This window comes from Balearica regulorum, chromosome 14, assembly GCF_011004875.1.
Source record: "Balearica regulorum gibbericeps isolate bBalReg1 chromosome 14, bBalReg1.pri, whole genome shotgun sequence".
Classification (NCBI taxonomy): Eukaryota; Metazoa; Chordata; class Aves; order Gruiformes; family Gruidae; genus Balearica; species Balearica regulorum.
The window spans coordinates 13,314,109-13,335,762 of NC_046197.1; the positions used below are offsets into that span (position 1 = coordinate 13,314,109).

Genomic DNA, 21,654 nt, shown 5'->3' on the forward strand with positions numbered 1-21,654 from the left:
CACTGGGGAGTGGCCTGAAGGATGAAATACTTGCTGGGATAGTTAAATCTCACAGTGCTTTCTCCAGCACCATCTAAGCCATGCGCTGAGGCTCCTTTACCCCGATGGCTGTGCAAGGGAATCTTCTGCCACCGCCATGCCTGTCCCCAAAACTGAAATCTTCCCTCTCCGCTTGTCCCTCTGCTTCTGTCAACAGTTCCCATCCCTCCACATGGGGAACAGCTCTCCCATGGGTTGGGAAGACCATCATCACTTAATGCCCACTTCTTGGGTATCACCGCAATGTGATACATGACCACAGAGGCAAAAAGTGGAAGGAAACACCCTAAGGAAAGTTTTCTTCTTTTCTGACTAGTTTCTATCAGGGGGGTACATCACATATAGGGTTCTTCAAATATCTAGCCTGATTCTGGCAAACATAAGCACATCCACAAGCTTTTCTTGGTCTGCACAGTCCACCAGTGCATGCTCTACCTGGCCCACTAGGAAATACCTCTTTTCCCATTCCCACTTCTTGTATCTTGAGGAAGTTGGACTCACTCAGCACAGGCAGCTGGGGAGACCTTGGGGATTCATCTCCTGGTAAAGCATCTCTAACCCAGACTCCTCAATGCTCCAGGCTACCCCCTACCTCTAATGTCTTGAGAGCTCATGTAATTTCCCCAGTTGCTAGAGCTGACAGCATTTCAACAATAAACGTGCTTGAGGATAAGGGCACTGTAAGTCTCAGTTTATAAACCAGTATCTTTGAGCAGATGGATTGAACGAAAAGCTGAACATGGGACTTCTGCTCTGCTCCATCACTACTCTGCATTCAAGGAGCACTTGCAGTAAAACTCTAAAGATATTAGAGTTTGCCAGAATAAAACAAAGTAACAGGCAGGTCCATCTCTGAATAGCATCTCCTAAACCAAAAGTGGTATTTTATTAAGATGCTGCAAGAGTCTGTGAGCAATGTGATGTTACTATTGCTTGTCTTCTCTGAGAAAAAGAGAAACATGTCTGTTTTCTTATTTATGAGTGTTTCCTCTAAATTTCAGACTTTTTTCTTGATAGTTACCTTGTCTCAATATTTTTCTTTTTCAGAATTAAGGACAAAATCGAAAGGAAAGTTAGTAAGGAAGAAAAAGTTTCTGCAGTGAGCTCTCTTATGTATCAAGCTAGTCAACAAAGAATGACTTTCACAAAATGCCCCAAAATTTGTACGATACATTCACGCTGCATGCAAACATCCTACCGGCTTTGCTGCATTCACACGCTGGTTCCTTTGCACCACTCAGATGATGTGAAGCAATCATAAGCCTATGTCCATCTGTGCCAAGTTTATAAACACTCTTTTCCACTGGAGTATCTCAAAGCAGGATGAACAAATATGAGAACTACACTAAAATAGCCAGCAGCAGGTGTGACTGCAGGAGGCTGTGGGAGCAGCAAGAGGGATATAATCAACTGAGCTCGAATCAGAAAGCAAGCTACGGGAGGTGATACTTTGCAGACTTCTGCCCCAACACACTCTCACCACACAGTACCAAGAAAAGAGAGATGGCTTGTAGGAATGTGCAAAGCAGGATCGTAATATGGATTTATACGGCTGGAATCCAACCGACATGGCACAAATTGAGAACTGTGGGCTTGAGCATGTGCCAGGATCCAGAGTACAGTCTCTGCAGTGATCCTGCTCTCACAAGTTAAAACTTGTGCCGCTGCATCTTCCTTCCACCATCTTCCCTCCACATGACGTACTTACTGTGCTTATCCATTTGTTCATTTGCACAGACGCACTTACTTTCTTGTTTGCTCTTGGGAAGGACCAGAAGAAGGAATACACGTATTAGTGTGTACCTACAGCTCTTATCTGTATGCTTGCAAGATCAAGTGACCCTCCAATTTCACTTTAGATACATACCGTATTCTGTCAGCACATGCACACACTCTTCAGTCCTTTTGGAAACAAAGCAAAGCTTGAACACTCAACCTGGATGGAATTGCAGAAGGGTCACCACTGGCAGGGGGAGGCTCAGGAGCAGCTGCCAGAGTCAGGGAGGAAACACCATCTCCCTCCATCAAATCCAGCTCAGGGCATTGCAAAGGGCCTCCCCTGCCCTGCCTGGACTCACGCCCACGCGCTGATGTCTCCCACTGGGGTCCTGTCAACAGTGGGTACAGCAAACAGCCCTGCTGGGCACTCAGGGCATCCCATGATCCAGACTGATCCCACACCTGATGAAAAACCTGCACTGCTCGTCTCACCCAGACACAGGGCAGGATCACCCCTAAAGCCAGGTACGGCAGCGCAGCCCGGGCTGCTTCCTGCTGAGCCAGATGTATTCCAGTCTCTTTGTCTCTCTCTGGCTCTTCAGTGCTGATGATCAGATTTGGGAGATCAGAGGCAGGAACTTGAATTTTTCTTTTTTTCTTTTTTTTTTTTTTTTTTAAATAAGTTTACAACTAGCAGTGAAGAAGATAATAGGCTGACTGGGTGCCTAAATTAACAGCTGCTGAGATAAGCAATAGAGCTGTAAGTCTGCAGGGTAAGACGGCAGCCTGCAAAGGCTCAGGCAGTCCAGATCATATGAGACCTTCATTTAACACAGCATTTTCACCGCAGGTGTATTTTCTACACAGCAAACTTTGAGCTTATCAAGAATCTTAATTTTCATCAAATGCCTCCCTCTTCCACAGCTCATCTCTGTCTTTCCTCTCATTCCCTTTGCCCCCATCAGCTTCCAGGAAGCCACAGCACATCCATGTCTCTTGGAGGATGCCCTTCCTGCACCCAAACCAGTAAAGTCCTCACTTGGCCCAAACCAACCCATTTCAGCTTACCATCACTTTCACAGGAAAAAAAACAAATATGGTGGTAAGGAGAAACTGCTCCCAAACATGTTTCTTTTCTCCCTTCCATCACATATAATCTGTTTGCATTGGACCAGATAATATTTCCATTAAAGATCCAAATCCGCTGAATTCCACTGTGTCCAGGTGGGGTTTGCTGCCTGCCAGAAGTAGTCATCCCTTGGAGCTGCCTACACATGCGCTTCACCAACATTACTGGGAAAAGGCTCTGGCCCCATCCCATACTGGGTCTGATGCACTTTGGTGGCCAACCTCACCTTATCACTGAGTTTTCTGGATGGCCAAGATGAATCACCCTGTGATCCCTGTACATGCAGTCCTGCAGGATGCAGGCAAAACAAACCGTGGGTCTACTCCCATGAACCCAGCCAGGAAACGCTTAGCGCTGTCCCACTGTATAATTTAATATCCTTAATTCATTCCTTGTTGAAAGAAAAAAAAAAAAAAAAAAAAAAGACTGCCATAAAACACAGCTAAAAAGCTTTTTCAACACATCAAATAACATTGCTGTGAAAAATCCGAAGAAGAGGCACTGGCAGAGGCAAGGAAGTTTCTGAAGCTACGCGAGGCGGACTCCTCCTGACACCTCCATCCCTTGACGAACGCGCCGTACCCTCACTCCCGAACACAAGCCTGCCATATAAGGTGCTGACATCTCTGCAAAGGCAAGACAAGCTTTAATGCTGAAACTAAAAGGATGAGCTAGCATTGCCTAAATCTGGCAGGCTCCTAAAGAGAGAGTGAGCTTTTTATCATAAATGTTTCTTAAGTTATTTGGAGGGAGAAATGCAAATCAGAAGAGAAGTTGCAGATAGAACAGCCCCTAAATTAATGCTTTTCCTTCTAATCTGCTCTATGTGGTTTCCAGCTATGCTGTCTGTTGCAGTTTGCTCGTGCTTTATAGAATACAGAGAAAAATATGCAGAGAAATCACAAGGCAATGATTATTACTGAATTACTGCCTTTCTTCACAAGCTAGCTGTACCAGGATTTGCCAAACAACCCCCAGACAAACACGCTTTCAACTCATTAAACAACTATAATACAAAGTACATATAAAGGTATTTATTGTGACTGAGCCACATTTTTCACCAAAATCTGTAAGTGACACATGGTACAGAGCCAACCTTTCAGTGGCTTCAGGTTACATACATACTTGTTCCCCAAAATGAAAAAGTTAAGAATTATTTGGTTACTGCGTTCACGCAGCCAGAGATGCAGCGCAGGAGTGGCTTTGCCTGCAGAATTACTACCAAAGTGAAGTTAGCCAGAAACCACCACCCAGCCTCAAACTACTCCCATCCCTTCGCAAATATGCCACAACTTGCCATTCTCGACTTTTTTTCCCCTCTAAACAACAGTCTGAAAGCAAGAAGCCTCTTTGCACGAGCACAGAAGAACGGCGAATCACCCCGGCCGCAGCGGGAAGGAGCAACGCAGCTCTTACCTCTCCCTCGGCGGGCAGATGACAACCCGGAGGGGTGCTGGAGCCTGGGGGGAAGATGCAGCGCGGCGTTCAGAGCAGCACGAGGCCTGGCCTGTGCTCATGAGCTGCCCCTGTCAGATTTTCCAACAGCAGAATTGCAGCCAAGTCCCTGCCCATGCCTGAAGAATTTCCTGAACAGCATTCCCGTTCTTTTTCTAACTGCTTTGAAACCACACTGTCTGTACTTCAATAAGGCTTTGTCAGGCCAAGTTACAGCTACTGGGCTGGCTCCAGAGAGCAATTGAAAACACATGTGTTTTGCATTAAAAGCCCCCTTCTCCGCACACACATTCAGACACAGACACCCCCGTCTGCACTCAGCCCTGGAGCCTGCATGTCTTGCCTCTGCAGCTATAAAGCTAGCCATTTCGGTTAGAGAGAATAAAAGGATTACGTTGGTGGGGGGTTTCTTTGGGAAGAGGGAAGAGGAGGTGGGAGGGATCCCATTCCCACAGATAACACCTCAACCTGCCTCGCAATGTTTTGCTAGTATCAGCGGGTCACGGGCACCCAGGTTAACAGTCAGCTTTGCCAAATCCCAACAAGCAAGGAAGCCCAGGAATTAAAATTTCTGTTCACCACTACTTTCCTCTTACCTTTGCCTCTGTCTCTTCTAAAAATTGTGAGAAAAGAAAGCATATTTTTAGCATCTCCAGACTCAGTTCAGCACATCAGAACTGTATCCTAATCTTGACACATACTCCTCTATCTGCTTATACTAAAAATAATACAACTATTTTTGAGTACTTTCATCCCTCTCTGCTTTCCAGCTGTCCTAACCCTTGAAGATATTTTAAGCACCTTGCATCTCCTTTAAAACAGCATTAACGTTGCTCTGGTGTTGGCTTAAGGAAAAGAAATAGAAGATATAATGTTATACCTTTAATCAGAACGGGTCCCAGTTCTTAATATCTGTAATCATTTCCAGACAGCACCATGGGTCAAGGCAGCGAACGTGGGCTCTGCAGCTCGAGATGCCCTGCGCCTGGCATGTGCCCGTGAAGCGGAGCCGGAATAGATGTGGAAATGCACATGGATGTCCCCCTTATTCCACCACGGCTAAGTCCCACCAAAGATGAAACACAACAGCAGAGTTGTCAAGGTAACAATATAGAAAAGAGACAGTTTAAAGAGAGAGAGTTATATTTTTCCCTCTTAATGTTCCTTTTCAAAACTGTGCACTCCACTTCCATCGGGTGATTCTGTTCTGTGATTTACAGAGGTGCGGCGTCCGGTTGAAGTGTTTACAAGAGACAAATACAGCTGGGGATTGGAAATAATTGAGCGCCTTACGTATGGTCTGATCCAGAGCTCGCTGAAGGCAGTAGGAAGCCTGTTGCCCTCCACAGGCTGCGGATTAGGTCCATAGCAAGGACTCATTTATCCGCAGGAAGGCAAGATCTGCCTTTCGCGCACCAGCAATGAGATCTTACAAAACCCACATGGGTTGCCTGTAGGGAAAGCCTGCAGTACTTCACCCACTCAACCTGTTTTAAGAGCTGCTGTGGTAACACCATGTGTGGCTTTCACCTGCACCCTGCCCTGCTAACAAAACTGCCCTTTTCTTAACTCCTGCCGAGCACCACACGTCCGTCAGCAATATTGCCCAGACACCCGGGCGATGAGCACAGCCCAGATTCTGGCAGCCTGGAGCAGCACCCCAACTGCACGGACTCCAGGGATGTATGCGGAATAAGATGCTATTTTGCAGAAGACAATATAAAACCACACAATTGTTCTGCCTCGGTTTTCAAGATTATAAGCCAAGCAAAAGGCATGCACACAAGCCACACACATCCAACCACCGGTGATAGCATTTCAGATTTATTTGCACAGCTTGTGAGGAGTCAGTTTGTGCCAGAACAGAAACCACAGACTGTTGGATCGCTAATCAGGAGAGCTATCGATGCAGCTAAGAGAGTCTCCTAAACCGACTACAACGGCAATGACAATACTCTGGGATGGCAATGAGTAACGGCTGAAACCAATGGCGCCTAAAAGCTTTGGAGTCTCTTAGTATAAATAAACTGAAACAGAACAATAGGAACTGCAGATTCACATAATTAGATTTTCAGTTGTACAGGACAATCGGGCATCTGCAGACCTATTTGCAAGATGATAGTAGTCCTTGCCCTCTGTCTTGAATTTCCCCATGATCTTTATTCAGCAAACCAACTACATATGGTGACAGGCAGGAACTTCAGTGGATCGACGTGTGTTTTGAGTTAAGCACATACTTCAGTGCTTCGTGGTCCAGGATTTTTTATGGCAGCCTGGCTCTGGCAGGACCAATAGTCAAATCACTTACCACTTGGCAGTATGGTTCTTTGAAATTATTCAGTTCTTTACACAAATATGGTAAATCAGTGGTTTTCAAATTTTTCTCGGTGTGTGGACCCCTAAATATTTGCCAAAGGTGGTGCATACCCCTGTAATGAATTCACAGAGTTCTACATACCCTACACAAAACTCTCTTTCTCGGTCATTTTTCACAGTTCCCTTGGGAACAGTCCACAGGCCTCCCATACGTCTGTGGACCACAGGCTGGAAAGTACTGCTGGAGATAACTTAATCCCTTATTAAAAATGTAAATGATCTCTTCTGTTTATGTACCATACTTTCTATCTTCAGAATATTTATGCAAGCTCGCAGCATGCTGGCAGGTAGAGACATGGGGAGGTGACAGCATTAATACTGCATTTTTTCCATTGGCATAATTAGTAGGACAAGTCTATAAATATTTACATTAAATCTGTCAGGCATCACACCAACCTCTAGTGATGACTTAAGGGTGTCTTACTGTAAACTGCATTAATGCCTAACTATTTTGTCATCAAGTAACACATAAAATGCTCCTTCAAGCTAAGCCACTTTGACTAGGATGTTTTTATCTCTTTCTCATTTGGGTACAGGGTTTAAAGATGCTTCAAGCATCAGAACTGTGGCTCAGGGACTGTTCTATTTTTCTGTTATTGACCTATCATTTGTATTAGTGCCAGTGCTACCAAAAATATATGAACCTTCTAAGCGTAAACCTTAAGTTGATGTTGACATAACTATCCGCGTAACTGCTATTATTTCTCAGTACTGGCACGGTTATGAGGATTAGAAAAAAACAACTAGAGCTCTTTGGGAAGATAAAACCAAATTAACTCCCCTCAAAGCTCCAATACTCTTGCAGCTGGAGACTGCAACATGTGAGGACTTCCATTTTGGGCGGGAGATCCACTCCACCTGGATTCATGAATTTCTACACCAGGAAATACATGAGAGCTACAAAAGGTAGGAAGGAAAGTTCCTTCTCTACCATTTATACCTGTCCTGCATTTTGGCATCCAGCATTTTCTAGAAGTGGCTGAAAATGATTTAGTATTTACTGTTGACTTAGCAATATTCATAACTAATTCCATTTAACTGATAATACAAAATGAAACTCAGTATTTTCCTGCCATGCAGATTTCTAGGGACTTGCTCAAACATTCCCAAAACCTTCCTAAGACAATCAGGGCAAAACAAATATGCAGAAAGAATCAGCATGTAAATGCAGGTGTGCATGCACCTGGAGTGGAGGAAGAAGTCAAAATGAAAATTTTAATATCTGAATGAGATAATTAAGCAATCCTTTGTTCGAGCTTTACCTCCAAATTACTTATTTTAAATTCATTAAATCTCTTGAAATATCAAAACAGAATAAATATAAATATTCAAATATTTTTAAACTCTAAATTGAAAGAAATCATCTGTCTAATTGTTATTATTTTAAATCACCCTCAGCCTTGGACTCTTGTAACAGATCTCTTGCATAGGCGTGTGTAAAGGGAGAAGCCAAGACTCATTTGAGCTCCATCTCCTTAAATGCAGAATAAAGGTAGCTGGTGGATTAGAAAGTTAACTATTTTGGGTCAGGAACAGCAAGCTGTGGCAAGGCAGCTATCGGCATTCCTGACAGCTTCACCCAGCCCTGAGGATCCAGAGAGGATGGAGGGTAATGTAATGAGACAGGGAGGGGGTGAGGGGGTTCCCCAAATTTCTTTACCTAATGGCAGTAGCTGCAGGAGACGAATGTTTCACTGGAGAGAGAGAACCCATCCCTGTGCGTGTGTGTGTCTGATTTGATGGCAGGGAGCAAAATCCTATTTAAGTGCTGCAGCTGCGAATGAATGAAGGCACACAGGTCATCAGGTAATCGCACACAGGGCTGAGATGGGCTTGTTGGACAAGTGAAAAGGAAATGGGAGAAAATGAAAAAGCACTCGTGTGCGTGTGTTCGGCTGTAAGTAGCCTGTTGCGACTGTGCCTGGAGAGCAACTGACTGTGCATGCAACTGTGCGCTGGAAGCAGCCAGACTTGCAGTGCCTACATCCTCACCCACTGCTCCGGTTTCTTCAGAGGAGATAAATACAGCTACGTTTTAGGAAGAAGCTATAAATATAGGACTTGTTATGAGATGCAAGATCTAATTCTTGGAAACTAAAGACAAAGAGGGGCAGAGCTAACGCCACTGTGGCCCTGCTCTTCCAGACACACATTCAAGGATGCTCTGAATTTCACACAGAGGAGAAACTCCAGTTTCCAGAGGTGACCCTGAAGTGGAGACCTTGCTTCACACAACACTGAGTTATTTAGATCTGACTACTAAATTTTGACCCTTCTATTCACCTGGAGTTAGTAAACAGTACGACAGCGTAAATGAACCAAGGGAAACACAACAAAAAGTCCTGGTTTCATCGTAATTTCACAGGTGAGCTGGGGAACAGGAGGTCAGGGCAGCAGTTGGTATTTTTTGCGCAAGGCTGAAAACACAATGTGAGTTCAGGTGAAGGGCTCAAGGAGGTGAAGGACTGAGCTTTTATGAGGCCAGACCCAGACAGCTGCTGCTCAGGGTCTGGAGTTTAGAAACATCAGCATCCCTGTCGCTCCTGCAAGACAAGGATCGAAGTGGCAAAAAGTCATCACCAAAGGCAGAGATCTGCTGCTGCAAAGGTCAGGAGAGCTGTAGAAAAGGGAGGGCAGAGGATGGAAATTCAAGTATCCAGCGTGCCAGAACAACAGCAGGCTCATGCTTAATGTTGTACAAGTCGATGTGTAACACCTGCATTGAGAGCAGCCTACTCCTAATGGCTATTCTCTCCTTAGGGTCCAAGACCTGCAGATTCCCTGAGCCCATTTGCAGACTGCAGTGCACCTCATCAGAAAGCTCTGTGCCACGCTCCTTTTTCCACAAAAGCAGCAGCAATGTTTACCCGTCAGCCAAAGAGCCACAGCCAGGACCTCATCCAGCCCTCCCTCCTGCCCCAACCACTGCTTTGTAATTATTCTGATGATTTCAGCCATTTGCAGGCTCTTCTCAAAAATAATTTAAGGCCAGTAGAGCTTGTTAATAGGTAAAATGGAAAGTGTTCCTTTTCATTTCTCTGGCAACATTAATGTAATTATCCTGAATCATTCTCAAACTACGTGGGCTGTAATTTCAAGGCAATATTACTACTACAGAGCCCTGTTCTTCTAGCCAGCATGTGTCATACTTCCCATCCAGAAGTTATTTATCAATAATTGGAAAAGTCTTCATTTAGAAACAATAGACCCTCTTCACTTGCAGCACGAGACAGACGCAGGATGGGTGTCACCACGCAAAGGTGTGCCCTCCGGCATAAGAAATGCAAGAAAGAAAAAATAACTGTGAAGATTAATTTCACAGAGATCTAAGAGCAAATATTCAGTTGGCCAGGCCAATAATTGTTCTTCTATTAAAGTCTTAACGGTATCTAAATTTATTAGTCTTATCTGAGCAGCCTCACCTTCTGTTCTTTCAGAAATCAGGTTTAAGGCACACAGCTGCTCTCGAAGCTTCAGTTAGATATATGCCCCAACACAGACAAATCTTCACCTCGGCCTGCAATAATCATCTTCTGGGGGAAAAGTTTCTGTTTCCCTGCCAGGTCTATAGCGGTGGGGATTTTTGGAGTATGGATATGCCACACTGCTTACGTTTAATGCAGAGCGCGGTTGCTGGTCAAGCAGAGCTGTTCAGCAGTCTGTGCATATCACAGTCTTTCCCTTTGCACTCCCGGCTATTTTTATTCCACCAAGAAAGAAGCTTGTTCTTACACTTAGATATCCTATTATATCACAAAGTTTAACACCACCCGATGCACCCAAATTTGGCTCTACAGAACAATTTTCATAGGCAGCTTAACTGTATTTTTACAAAGCAATTAGCAGGACTCTTGCAGAACACTAACAAGGCAGACTGTCAGTCCATGAGCAGCCCTGGACGTTACCATCTGTTTTAATGAGCTGTGGTGTGTCATTCTGGACACTAAGACTTTTCCATGATTGTGTGAACCTCCTGAGATGAGCAGCAGTGACCGTCATACATAATATCTGATCCAAAGGAGAACTCTTGCCCTCCTCTTCCCATGACAACACTAGCCACTCACCATCAGGCTAAAACCTGTTGTAAAATATCCACTCAAAATAAGGAGCAAGGAGATGGCAGTTCTGGTAATTAAAATGATGAGCCAAATTTTGCAAATTCTTTCTCTGCTTATATTCTGCAAGAGGTGATAAGATACATACTGCTCATAAAGCAGCTCATGACAGTATACAGATACTTGGAGATGTAGCAGAATAAAGTATGATTATGCTTATATATAAATAAATGTACACATGCACATATACTCACATATTTTGAGTTTCAACAGAGAATGAGGGGGAAGGCTTAAAAAGCAAATTGATAGGAACATTAAGCTACACTAAGCTTGTGTACAATGTGTAAGCCAGAGGGAAGGAAAAAAGATGTAATGGCCTGAGAAATAAATGCATGTTTGTATGTCAGTAATCATGCCTGACCTTTGCCAGAGAACTCAATATGGTAGACGCATATCTGTGAGGATATTTGCTCCAAGGACCATGAAAAGGCCATTGTGCAAAAATCCCAGACTCAGATTTATCTACAGAGATCTACCCAATGGCCTCTCAATCTCAGCATCTCTACTTCAGTTAATGGCAGGATGTCGAAATGATAAAAAGCCATTTAATTGGGAAATCCCTTTATCGCTGCAGCTGTTACCTTGCAATTTCTGAGCGGATTCCTTGTGCTTTCCCATACCTAACCAGTTTCGTGGAGCCTGGGCTAGGGGTTTTTCCTGCATGTTCAACAGCAGCCGTAAGGACCGCAATGTCCAGGAAAGTTGATGAGACCATTTGCACTTGGTCTGCTGTCCTCTTCCAAATATTTATCTAATTCAGCAACTGGTAAAGCATAGCCCTCACTCCAGTGAGGGGGGTTCCTGCCGCTTCCAAACCTCTGTGTGAGCCAAAAGACTCACACTAAGGGTGAGTGTAAAAATGTTTGATCCCGTAAGAGTATGGAAGAGAGAAACAAATGTCCTGTCCCTTCCTCTGCAGAGTTGAGAATCAACATACAACTCGGTTCTTGGCCCCATCTTTTTCTCCTGTATCCTTATAATTACGGTCTTGGATTACCTGTGAGCACAGTGACCCTACAGTTTGGCAGCAACAGGACCTTTTTTTCATTAGTAGGACACGGGGAAAATCTTGTCTCATTTGTATATTTTGGAATGAAATTTCATCACTGCTGTGATTAATGTTAACATCATTTCTGCCTTAAATTCTCCATTCTTTCAGGCTAAAAATACCCTCCTGGATTTTCTGATATTGTTCAATGAGAACCACAACGGGAGTGAGGGCAAGGAGAGAAAAAGAGAGAGAGGCTTGCACCCAGACTTACTTTTTAGGCAAAATAGCTGTCAGGAAGGTAAGAGAGCTGTTCCCTTCTAAAATGTGAGGGACTTTACCTGCCCACTTTTCTCCCAAAATGACAGACTAAAGTTTATGTGGATACTTCTTGAAAAGTAGCACAGTTTTCATGCTATCCCTCACTCAGAGATATATTTGCAATTAGACTCTATGAAATCACTAACTGATAATTAAAAAAAAAAAAAAAAAAAAAAAAAGCTTATTTGATTTTGCCTTTTTTCCAGTTGCCCAAGTGGCTTAATTCTCATTGTTCGGTTTCTGTGGGTTAGGGCCATACTCAAGCTGGAGTAAACTCTCCCTCCACTACAGCAGGAAATACGCAAAGTGAAAAAATAAATCCCTTTCTCACAAAACCTGTTTCCAAACACAAAGATGACCTAATAAAAGGCTTAGTGTTGTAACCTCCTGTCTTACAGAAGATCAGCATGAGAGAAATCAACGCAGAGCATTTACTCCCAATTGTGTGTGAAAACATATACGTATATTTAAGTAGAGTGGTATTTAAGTAACAAGTAACGTACTGTTACAGTGGGGTTGGATGTGAATTCTGCAGCGACAGCTCTATCTGTGAAGACCAGAGGTTAAGTGCTTCTCAACATGCTGCTCTAGCAAGTGAGCATCCGCCCCTTGTACGAAGCAGCACTGCCCTGCACTCGCACTAGCGCTGCTGAGCAAAGCCTCCTCCTTCCACCCCTGCAGCTATTTATCATCATCATAGAAAACTGGGAGCGACTTAGCACAGCGTAACAGAAGTCTCCATCCCTACTGCCACACAGAGGTTAAACCAATCTCCCTGCAATGCAACAGCAAAGCCAGTGCATTTTTTTAACCTAAATCACCCAGGTAGTTAGGCTTTGAAGGCAAGCAGGTGGGGGAATATGTGTGCTTGTAGGGGATGCTGCTGGGAGCGTGGTCTGGAACGGCCCCAGAGTTTTATGGGTTTATTATCCCAACACATAAACTTTCTCCCAACAGAGCTCCTTTTCACTTACCTGTTTTTATTATTCTACAGCTGGAACTCCACGGCAAATCTCTCAAAGGTTAACAGGCCTGTCCAGAAAGTGCAAGAAACAGCCCGGCTACAGTCTATGAATTTTAATGCTCTACATTACAACAAGTGTGCTATTTTTATACCAGGTAGCAGTCCACAATCAGCAGTATTTCGGTAACTGTGTAAGATATGACAGAGGCCAAGGAAAGGTGCACTAACAGTTGTAAGACAACCCACCCGCAAATAATAATAGAAGACCACCGTAAAGATGGAAGGGGAGAGCGAGGGAAAATAACAAACTGGGGAGATTCAGAGAAACTCCAGCAAGGGCACCTCCATCTGCTAGCCTTGGAAACCAAGTAAATGTTGTTGTGCTACAGCAGGTCGGCACGCATTTCAGACAGATGGTGATCCCCATGTGAAATTAGTCAATCTTTCTTTGATAGGTTTCAGAAAGCCCCACTGCTGTCTTCCTAAGAGAAATGACACCTTTATGCTGAAAGTTACAGGTTGTTGCAGGCAAAAGGACAGAAATACACCCCCACACTTTCCTCATTCGCTGTATAATCAAGCTGTCCATGTATTTTGTAACAAGGGATGCTTGCAGGCACTGAGACATCTCTCAGACACATGCTCTCTAAACCAACCACGTTTTAGAAGCTATTTTAAAATAAATAAATAAGCTGGCTACCAGAATACATGTTGCATTTCTTCATCCACTGCAATGGAGTGAACAACAAATCTTTAAGTCATGCTTAAGTCTCGCACATCTCAGTAAAGGATTTCTAACCATCTTATGATGAGAGACTGTCACTGGGCCAAAATCAGGTCCCATCACTTCTTTGGTTGTGCAGCAAACCCTGAACTTGCTTCAGCACTGGGGTAAAGGCATTCGCCACACCAGTCTCACAGAGGTTGAGTAATACTTGACTCCTGCAAAGGAGCAGATGACCACATCAACCCGTGCAATGTCAGCGCGGCTCTGGTTGGGATCCACAGCAGCACTGTGCTGCTGAAGGTGTAACTGGAGGGTCCTGGGTCAGCGGATGCACGCAGCAGGCTGCAGCCCCCACCTAAGCAAAGCACTTGAGCACAAGTCCTTTTTTAAATACTTTCTGTAATAGATGCTTACATGAGCATTTGCCATAACTCAAATTACATGCAATTCTATCCACAGACAACTGGTGTTGAATAAAATATTTCAATAAAAACATGCTTCAGTGGCTTCTTTAAATGAGCACCAGAAGCCCATCAGCCTTGTGCTTTCTCCATCTTTTTATCTACTTTCAAAACTAACCTAGGTTGCCCATTTGATCTCCTTCCAACCTTAATGCTGTGAGAGTAAGGGCCAAACTCTCTAGCTGGAGGACACAGCACAAGGAGTGAACAATCAGTCCAGGCATAAAGGCTGGGACCATGCCTGGAGACTAAGGGCTGGCAGGTCACAATCACTATAATGCCTCTTAGACCAAGGCCCAGAGAGAGTTTAGCCCTGTCTATCCTAAATTATTTGCATTGCTGTATAAAGATAAACCCACAGATTCCTTAAATATAAAATTTGTCACAATTATGTGCTGGCATTTCATTATAATTATCTTAAATACTTCACTCTCAAGAAAATGTGGTTGAAAATGCAAGAAAATTATGCTGATCATTTGCTCATAATTAGATAGATTCAATAAAACCTGGTGCTTAGCATGTTTTGCATCTGTATACTCTTTATACAAAATTAATCTCAAAGATATCTCTATCATTTTTTAGCCTTTTGCTATCAAGGACATCTGATTTGGCAAGGATGGTCTTCATAAGCAGATACCTCTTGAGGATTATTTAAAATCATTACTTTGCTCACAAAACAGTTCCCTAGCACACCGGTTTTCCCTTCTGCTGCTGTTATGCAAAGCTTGGAGCATTAAGGGCTTTGGCTTGTTCTGAGAAGAAACTGATTATGAAACTAGTGATTTTTGTTGGAAGCCTGGTTATTTATGAAGAAAATAAGAAGTCATTTTCCCATAGTGGGAAGGATGTGGAAAAAAAAAGTAGTAATCTTGTGGCCCACTGCTCCAAATGTCTTTCAACTAGTATTTAACTGAAAGGCTTCCTCAAAATGTTAGCTGCTTCTTGGAGCTAAAAGCAAGGATGAATATGTACATCTCAGCAGAAAAGATGTCTTACCTATTGATGAAGCTAAAGCTACTGATAGATTCATAAACTTTTTGCCATAGTTCACCTGTGGATGAAACTTGGTCCAGATATAGAAAAGCCCTAAGAGGTGATAAACAATTGCCTGTTTTCCTATGCAAAATGGCCCTTGTGTCATGGAAGTCCTAGTAATTTTCCTGGGAGTGCACAAAATTAGCAAGAGATGCTTGTGTGTACTAAAAAAGATAAAAGGTATCTATGGAGTTCCTTTCTGTTGTCTCTCCAGAGCAGTCCAATATGTCTTCCACCCCATATATAAGCACCTCAACTTACTACTCTGAGTATCTGATCATCATTTCTCTCTGTGAGAAATTTTTCTTCTTCCTTCAGAGTGCTGCCCCATTTCTAAACCTGAAGAATGTGAAATAAATATGGTACTGCATATAAACAATGCACAATATAAGAGAGCTTCTAAATTCAGAGTCAACTGAAGATACCATTTGTTTGCTCTCTCAGTGATTGATGGTCTCTAAAAGAAATAATAATTATATGGCACAAGGAGGAGGAAAAAAGGCATGCTGAGTGATATAAGCATTTAGTCAAAACATAACTGAAACCCTGAGGAAAAAAAAATGCTTTAAAACTGCTTAGCCTGAATAAGACAGCATTATGATCTGTAAAATGGATGAAAAATAAAACCCCTCCAATAAGAAAAGGACTTAAGAAATTTGTTATACACTAATGCCATCTACCAGACATCAATGGAAGTAGCAGAAAAAAAGTCAAATGAAACAGTGAATGCAACAAAGATTAAGTAAGAATTTGTGCACAGCCTCAAGTCTTTTTTTTTTTTTTAGCAAGTACTGAATTGAAAATCTTGTTCTGTCTTTCCTTTTTTTCTCAGAGCAAGCATTTCAGGGCATCTGTGAATGCAAATATTTATCACTTCTAATTGGCAAGGTTGCAGAAAAATTCCCCTTCCAACACGACTTTGAGGCATAACATATATTTACAAGACTTTGAACTATCATTATTCTTCTCCCACAAGCTGCAACTCTCTTATGCAGGGAAAAAAATAACTTGGTGGCAAATTCCACATGTCTCAGGGCCTCTTCAACCTGCTTTGACTATCTTGATCAGCGAGTCCAAGCTCAGTGAGCTTTGCAAATAGCTACACTGTCAAATTAATCACAGCCCTTATCTGTTTGTGGAGACCAGTTTCCAAGGTTTGCCTGATAACTGTGAAGGAGTTGCAACTTCTCTTCTTGTCCCAAATGGCCTCAGATTTATAGCCAGCTCCAAAACACACCTCAAGGACTTGTGCCAAAGCTTAACAATGCAATTGCTTCTCCAGGACAAAGATTTCTACCACCATTGAAGATGGGCTCTTTGAGTTGCCTTCTCCTAGAGCTCTTCCTCCCTTCCGTCTCCTCAGCCATGCCTTTTATGCTAAGACAGAAAGCTGAAACAAATGAGCCCCGAAGGCAGCATCGCTGTCAAGAGTGTTTCTGTGTTATTTCAGAAAACCGAGAACATCTGTGTATTCTCATCTTTTGGAGACTGCAAATGAGATAGAAAACTTTTACTGAATCCTGTCACATCAAAGACAGCCTACTTGCATGGCCAGTGGTGCTTTGACTTCCGTCTCTGTGCCCTTCCCCTGGCAGTTCACCTTTGTTAGCAAGCCCAAGGCAGTCAGGCTGCGAGTCACGCTCTGCCTTAGTCTTGCAATTACAAAGACTGTTGCAGCTGGACCACTTCTTTGGCTAAACCTTCTACAATTGCTGATCCAACCCTCACTTCACATCAACCTTCAGATCATTCCTTAACTCCTGCTAGGAAAATTCTAGACATGGTCTGAATTCTTTCCTGCAATCACCAGCTCTTGTCTCAGGGTTCATATCCTTTTGCAAAGTTTATAGCCTCTTGAAAAACTATTTTAAGTTCACTTGTGAAGTCTTCAGCTCATGTTTTGGGACTTGCTTTGTATAGATTTTTACAGATTCTCAAACACACGCTTTTCACATGGAAGCAGAAAGCTATCAAATCAGTGGGACTTCACATGCATGAAATTCTATTTGTGCTGCAGCCTCGGCATAAGAAAGGCCAAAATACACAAAAAAATGTAGGTATAATTTTACAGCAGAAGTCTATAAGCAGCACAGGACCCTAAAACTTGTGTAACTGAGACAAGAAACAGTGGTCATGAGCCTGTCTTTAGCCTATATACTCTTCAAAACCCTAAGCTAGATAGTTTTTTATATCCTTCAACTTTCCTTTTGGATGTCCACCAGAAATAAATAGCAGATGCCTGTTCAGTCTGAAGACAGTGAGAAATAGATGCCGTTACAAAATCTGCCACTACTATGCCATAGACACCGTCCCCATTTGCTGGTGCAGACACGTGTATGCACATGGAGACGGACAAAGTACTATCTGAAACCAGCAGAGCACGATGTGGACCTGAACCATTTTGAGAGACTGGAGAACACTTCCATTTCAAAAGGAACATCATCTATCTACGTGCCTGTTATTTCAGACACAACTTCATTTCTTCCAGTACATAAACTTGCCCCAAACTAACAAAATATGTTAGACTTTTAGTCCCTAATATCTTTTTAGGGAAATATTCCAGAAACTCTGACAGTTAGAAACAATCTAATTTTCTGTATAAATGTATTCAGATCAATGACAGCTCTATACATCAAGTTTTTGGTTGTTGGTGTTGGGTTTTTTCCCTAAAAAAAACCAAAAACAAAACCCCAACAAAAAACAACAAACAAAACAAAACAAAAACTTTAAGGAAGCATTCCAGAACCACAGACTGGACTTTGAAGCCCATCTAGTTCCAACCCCCCTGCCATGGGCAGGGACACCCTCCACTAGCCCAGGTTGCCCAAAGCCCCATCCAACCTGGCCTTGAACATTTCCAGGGAGGGGGCTTCCACAGCTTCTCTGGGCAACCTGTTCCAGTGTCTCACCACCCTTATAGAGAAGAATTTCTTCCTAATATCTAATCTAAATCTCCCCTCCTTCAGCTTAAGGCCATCACCCCGGTCCTATTGCTTGGCATAGTTTCCAGGACGATCTGCTCCATGATCTTGCCAGGCACAGAGGTAAGACTGACCAGCCTGTAATTCCAGAAGTATTTACACACGTCAACTAACAAAGGCACTAACCACAAATTCTGCCAGTATTCGTCTCTTCATGATCTTCCAGAAGGACAGAAACAAGAGCTATTTAGCTGCCATACTTAGTCTGTCTCTGCAATGGAAAGGTTCAAATGACGAAGCTGTAGTGAATAGCCACTGATTAACTAACAAAGGCACTGTCCACAAATTCTGCCAGTGTCTCTTTATGATCTTCCAGAAGGACAGAAACAAGAGCTATTTAGCTGCCACGCTTAGTCTGTCTCTGCAATGGAAAGGTTCAAATGATGAAGCTGTACTGAATAGCCACTGATTAAGATACTGCAGCAGGGCTACGAGTTGCTGTTGATTCAAGGTGAGAGGAATCACACTGAGCTGGAGTTAGTTGGCAATGCACAAAGAGGAATTTCCATGTTGTCAAAAATCTTCCACTGTGTCTGATTCTGGCATTATTTCCTACTGGCTTGTTAAGAAAAAATGAACCCTCATCACATTCCTCTGGTGCTTCCTTTGCTCCTTGGATGAATATTCTGCAAGTGCAAATAAAATGTTCAACAGCAGCAATTTATTTTCTGTCTCTTACAAAAAGGATTGCAGGCAGCCAGACTTTTGTATCAGGAGCTGGAAGCAAGTGTGTTACAGCAAAGCCCCCCTGCCAGGTCTGAGTTCCCCTCCTTCTTCTGTCCCTTGCTAACTGTAATATAATAGCCACAAGGCACTACAAGGGCCATATTAATATGGTGCTAGTTCCCTGTATTTTCCCTCATCTCTACTACTGTAAGTGCCTGCATGGCAGCAGGATCATGGAATCATAAAATAGTTTGGGCTGGAAGGGACCTTTAAAGGTCATCTAGTCCAACCCCCCTGCAGTGAGCAGAGACATCTTCAACTAGATCAGGTTGCTCAGAGCCCCATCCAACCTGACCTTGAATGTGTCGAGGGATGGGGGATCTACCACCTCTCTGGGCAACTTGTTCCACTGTTTCACCATCCTCATCATAAAAAATTTCTTCCTTATATCTAGTCTGAATCTACCCTCTTTTATTTTAAAAGCATTATCCCTTGTCCTATCACTACCAGCCCTATCAAAAAGTCTACTTTTAGGCCATACTAAAAGGGATGTAGCCACTCCTGAAACTTAGTCATGAAGATCCAAACCCAAGTTCCTGAACTGTAAAGAGAGGATGCATAAGCAGTCCCAAACTGGGCAGAGAATCAATATTGGGGATGAACATCTCATTACTATTACAATTTAAGTTTAGGGCTTAAACAGCCCATGTCAGAAAAGCAGACACATGCCATTGCAAAAGTCATCTTCTCTCTTACAGAATAACATTCACTGCCTCTCTTTTGCCTATCTTTTCTTTGCCAGGATGTTGGCAGCATATGGGTTCACGAGACAGTTATTTGAAGGAAAGACATTTCCAATACCTCAGCAGATAGCAAAAGGGAAAAAGCACTAGAGTAATTTTTTCTGCTCACAATTTCATTATGCTCTTGACTTTGAGCCATTATAAGGTAAATCACCCAAGTCATGTTGCACAGACATCTCTGAAAGGACAGTTATTTAAATCACTTTGTAAGCTACATTTCTTGTTTTGAATGGAGAATCCTGCTTATTTTGGATGGCACTTATGCCCATTTAAAAGTTTTGAAAACAAGAGCTGCAGTAAAAGCTAGAGCTGTAATTTGGCTAGAGACAGCAGATCATGGCACTAGCCTCAGTGTTGTCCCTGTAGCTCATATTCCCCTTTCCCTCCTGCACCAGCTGGTGATGTGCACTAACCTTCTTCTCAAGTTTTCGTGTCCATCAGCCTCTGGTATCCACTCACCAGTCACTGGCTCCTTGGCAAACATGGAAAACTGCAAAAATGTCCTGTTTTCAGCACTAGGAAGGTTCTCCTGGGATGAAACTCCCAGAGCAAGGAAATAGCGAGTGCTGGCAAACAGTTTATAGTTTTGACAGAACTTGGTCTTTTCATTCTATTTCTCCCCCACACCACCAGTGTGATCAAGAGGAGATGGAGCAAGAACAGCGACACAACAGCAGAACATTGTGGACAAAGAAGATGGGGCATGAAGAAAAAGCAAATACTGTGGTGCTGCTGGTGGCCTTGAAAGCACCAGCCAGCCCCTGCACAAACTGTCTTCTGGCCATTTTTAATGGCTTCTAACTTTGCACAGTGTCATTAATGTTCAATATTTTTCTTTTTACAGCTCACAGATTTCAACTTAATGTGTTCATTGTTAGGCTTTTTTCCCCCAGAAATCACTGGAAGTGCCTTTACCTTCATGATTTGGAGACTCACACAATTTACTGAAGTACTGAGCATCAGTTATAAAAACCACGCATAAAAGCCAAACGCACTATAAGAATCTCGAGTTAACACAGTAAAAGCATCCTCACACACACTCTGGCAGGCAGGAATCCCAATTAATGCCTTACACAGAAACACAAGCTCTTCGTGCTTAGCCCTCAGACTTGGAGTGAGAACCTAGTGTTTGCTGAAAGTAGCTGTGGCACAGTTTAGACATTTCATTTCTGCCCGTTCAAAACAGGGTGAAGGCTGCTGGCTTCTCCATCATCCATCCACCAGTCTCTCGCTTGGGTTAGATTCAACACAGCAAGCAGCTGCTACAGAAGACAGAGATTCCTCACCAGTTTCTAAAGTAGTTGACAGACATTTCCAGCTGCTTTTCTATGTACATTCCTCTATCAATCAAAATTACAGGGTATAATTAAGCAGGCAACAGCTAAGCAATGGCTGTCTTCTACCCAAGAAGCCAATGAACAGATTAATTTACCAGTGAAATAGAGTAAGATGAGTTCCTCTAAAAAAAGCCCTGGCAGGTTCAAGGCATCACAATTTTTTTTCCTAACAGCAGGCTGAATATTGTATTTTTTCCTTCTGAATGCAAAGCAGTGTTTCAAAAGTTGCCAAGACCTTGAAGCTTTCTGTATTATCCCATATTAACATTGATGATCTCAGTTCAGCTTGCAAGCTCAGCTCATGAAGACTTCAATGTGTCTTTCAGTCTCATGAGTGGGATAACAATATCTTCTACTGGGCAAGTTCCAGTTTGATGTCCCATGAAAATGAAATTTTCTACCTTGCACTGGGAACCCACCAGCACTGGTCATGCTGGACACACAGCAGTGCCCCTTCCCACCACCCAGCATCATCTCCCGGAGCCAAGAAACAGAATTCTGTGGAATAACAGAATCTGCCCCAAGCACTTTTAGGTTC

At 43.1% G+C, this 21,654-nt stretch overlaps 1 protein-coding gene across 4 annotated transcripts in view; it reads right to left on the reverse strand.

Annotated features, from left to right (window-relative positions):
* SGCD (sarcoglycan delta) overlaps window positions 1–21,654 on the reverse strand; it is a 339,669-nt gene that overhangs the window by 134,965 nt on the left and 183,050 nt on the right. Inside the window, exon 1 of one of the 4 annotated variants that reach the window (XM_075766168.1) lies at window positions 4,304–4,457. The exons of 2 other annotated variants lie outside the window; for them this stretch is intronic. The gene's annotated coding sequence lies outside the window, so the exon portion shown is untranslated. Of the gene's footprint in view, window positions 1–4,303; window positions 4,458–21,654 lie in introns of those variants that run through there. One more of the 4 variants, XM_075766166.1, reaches the window with a different exon arrangement.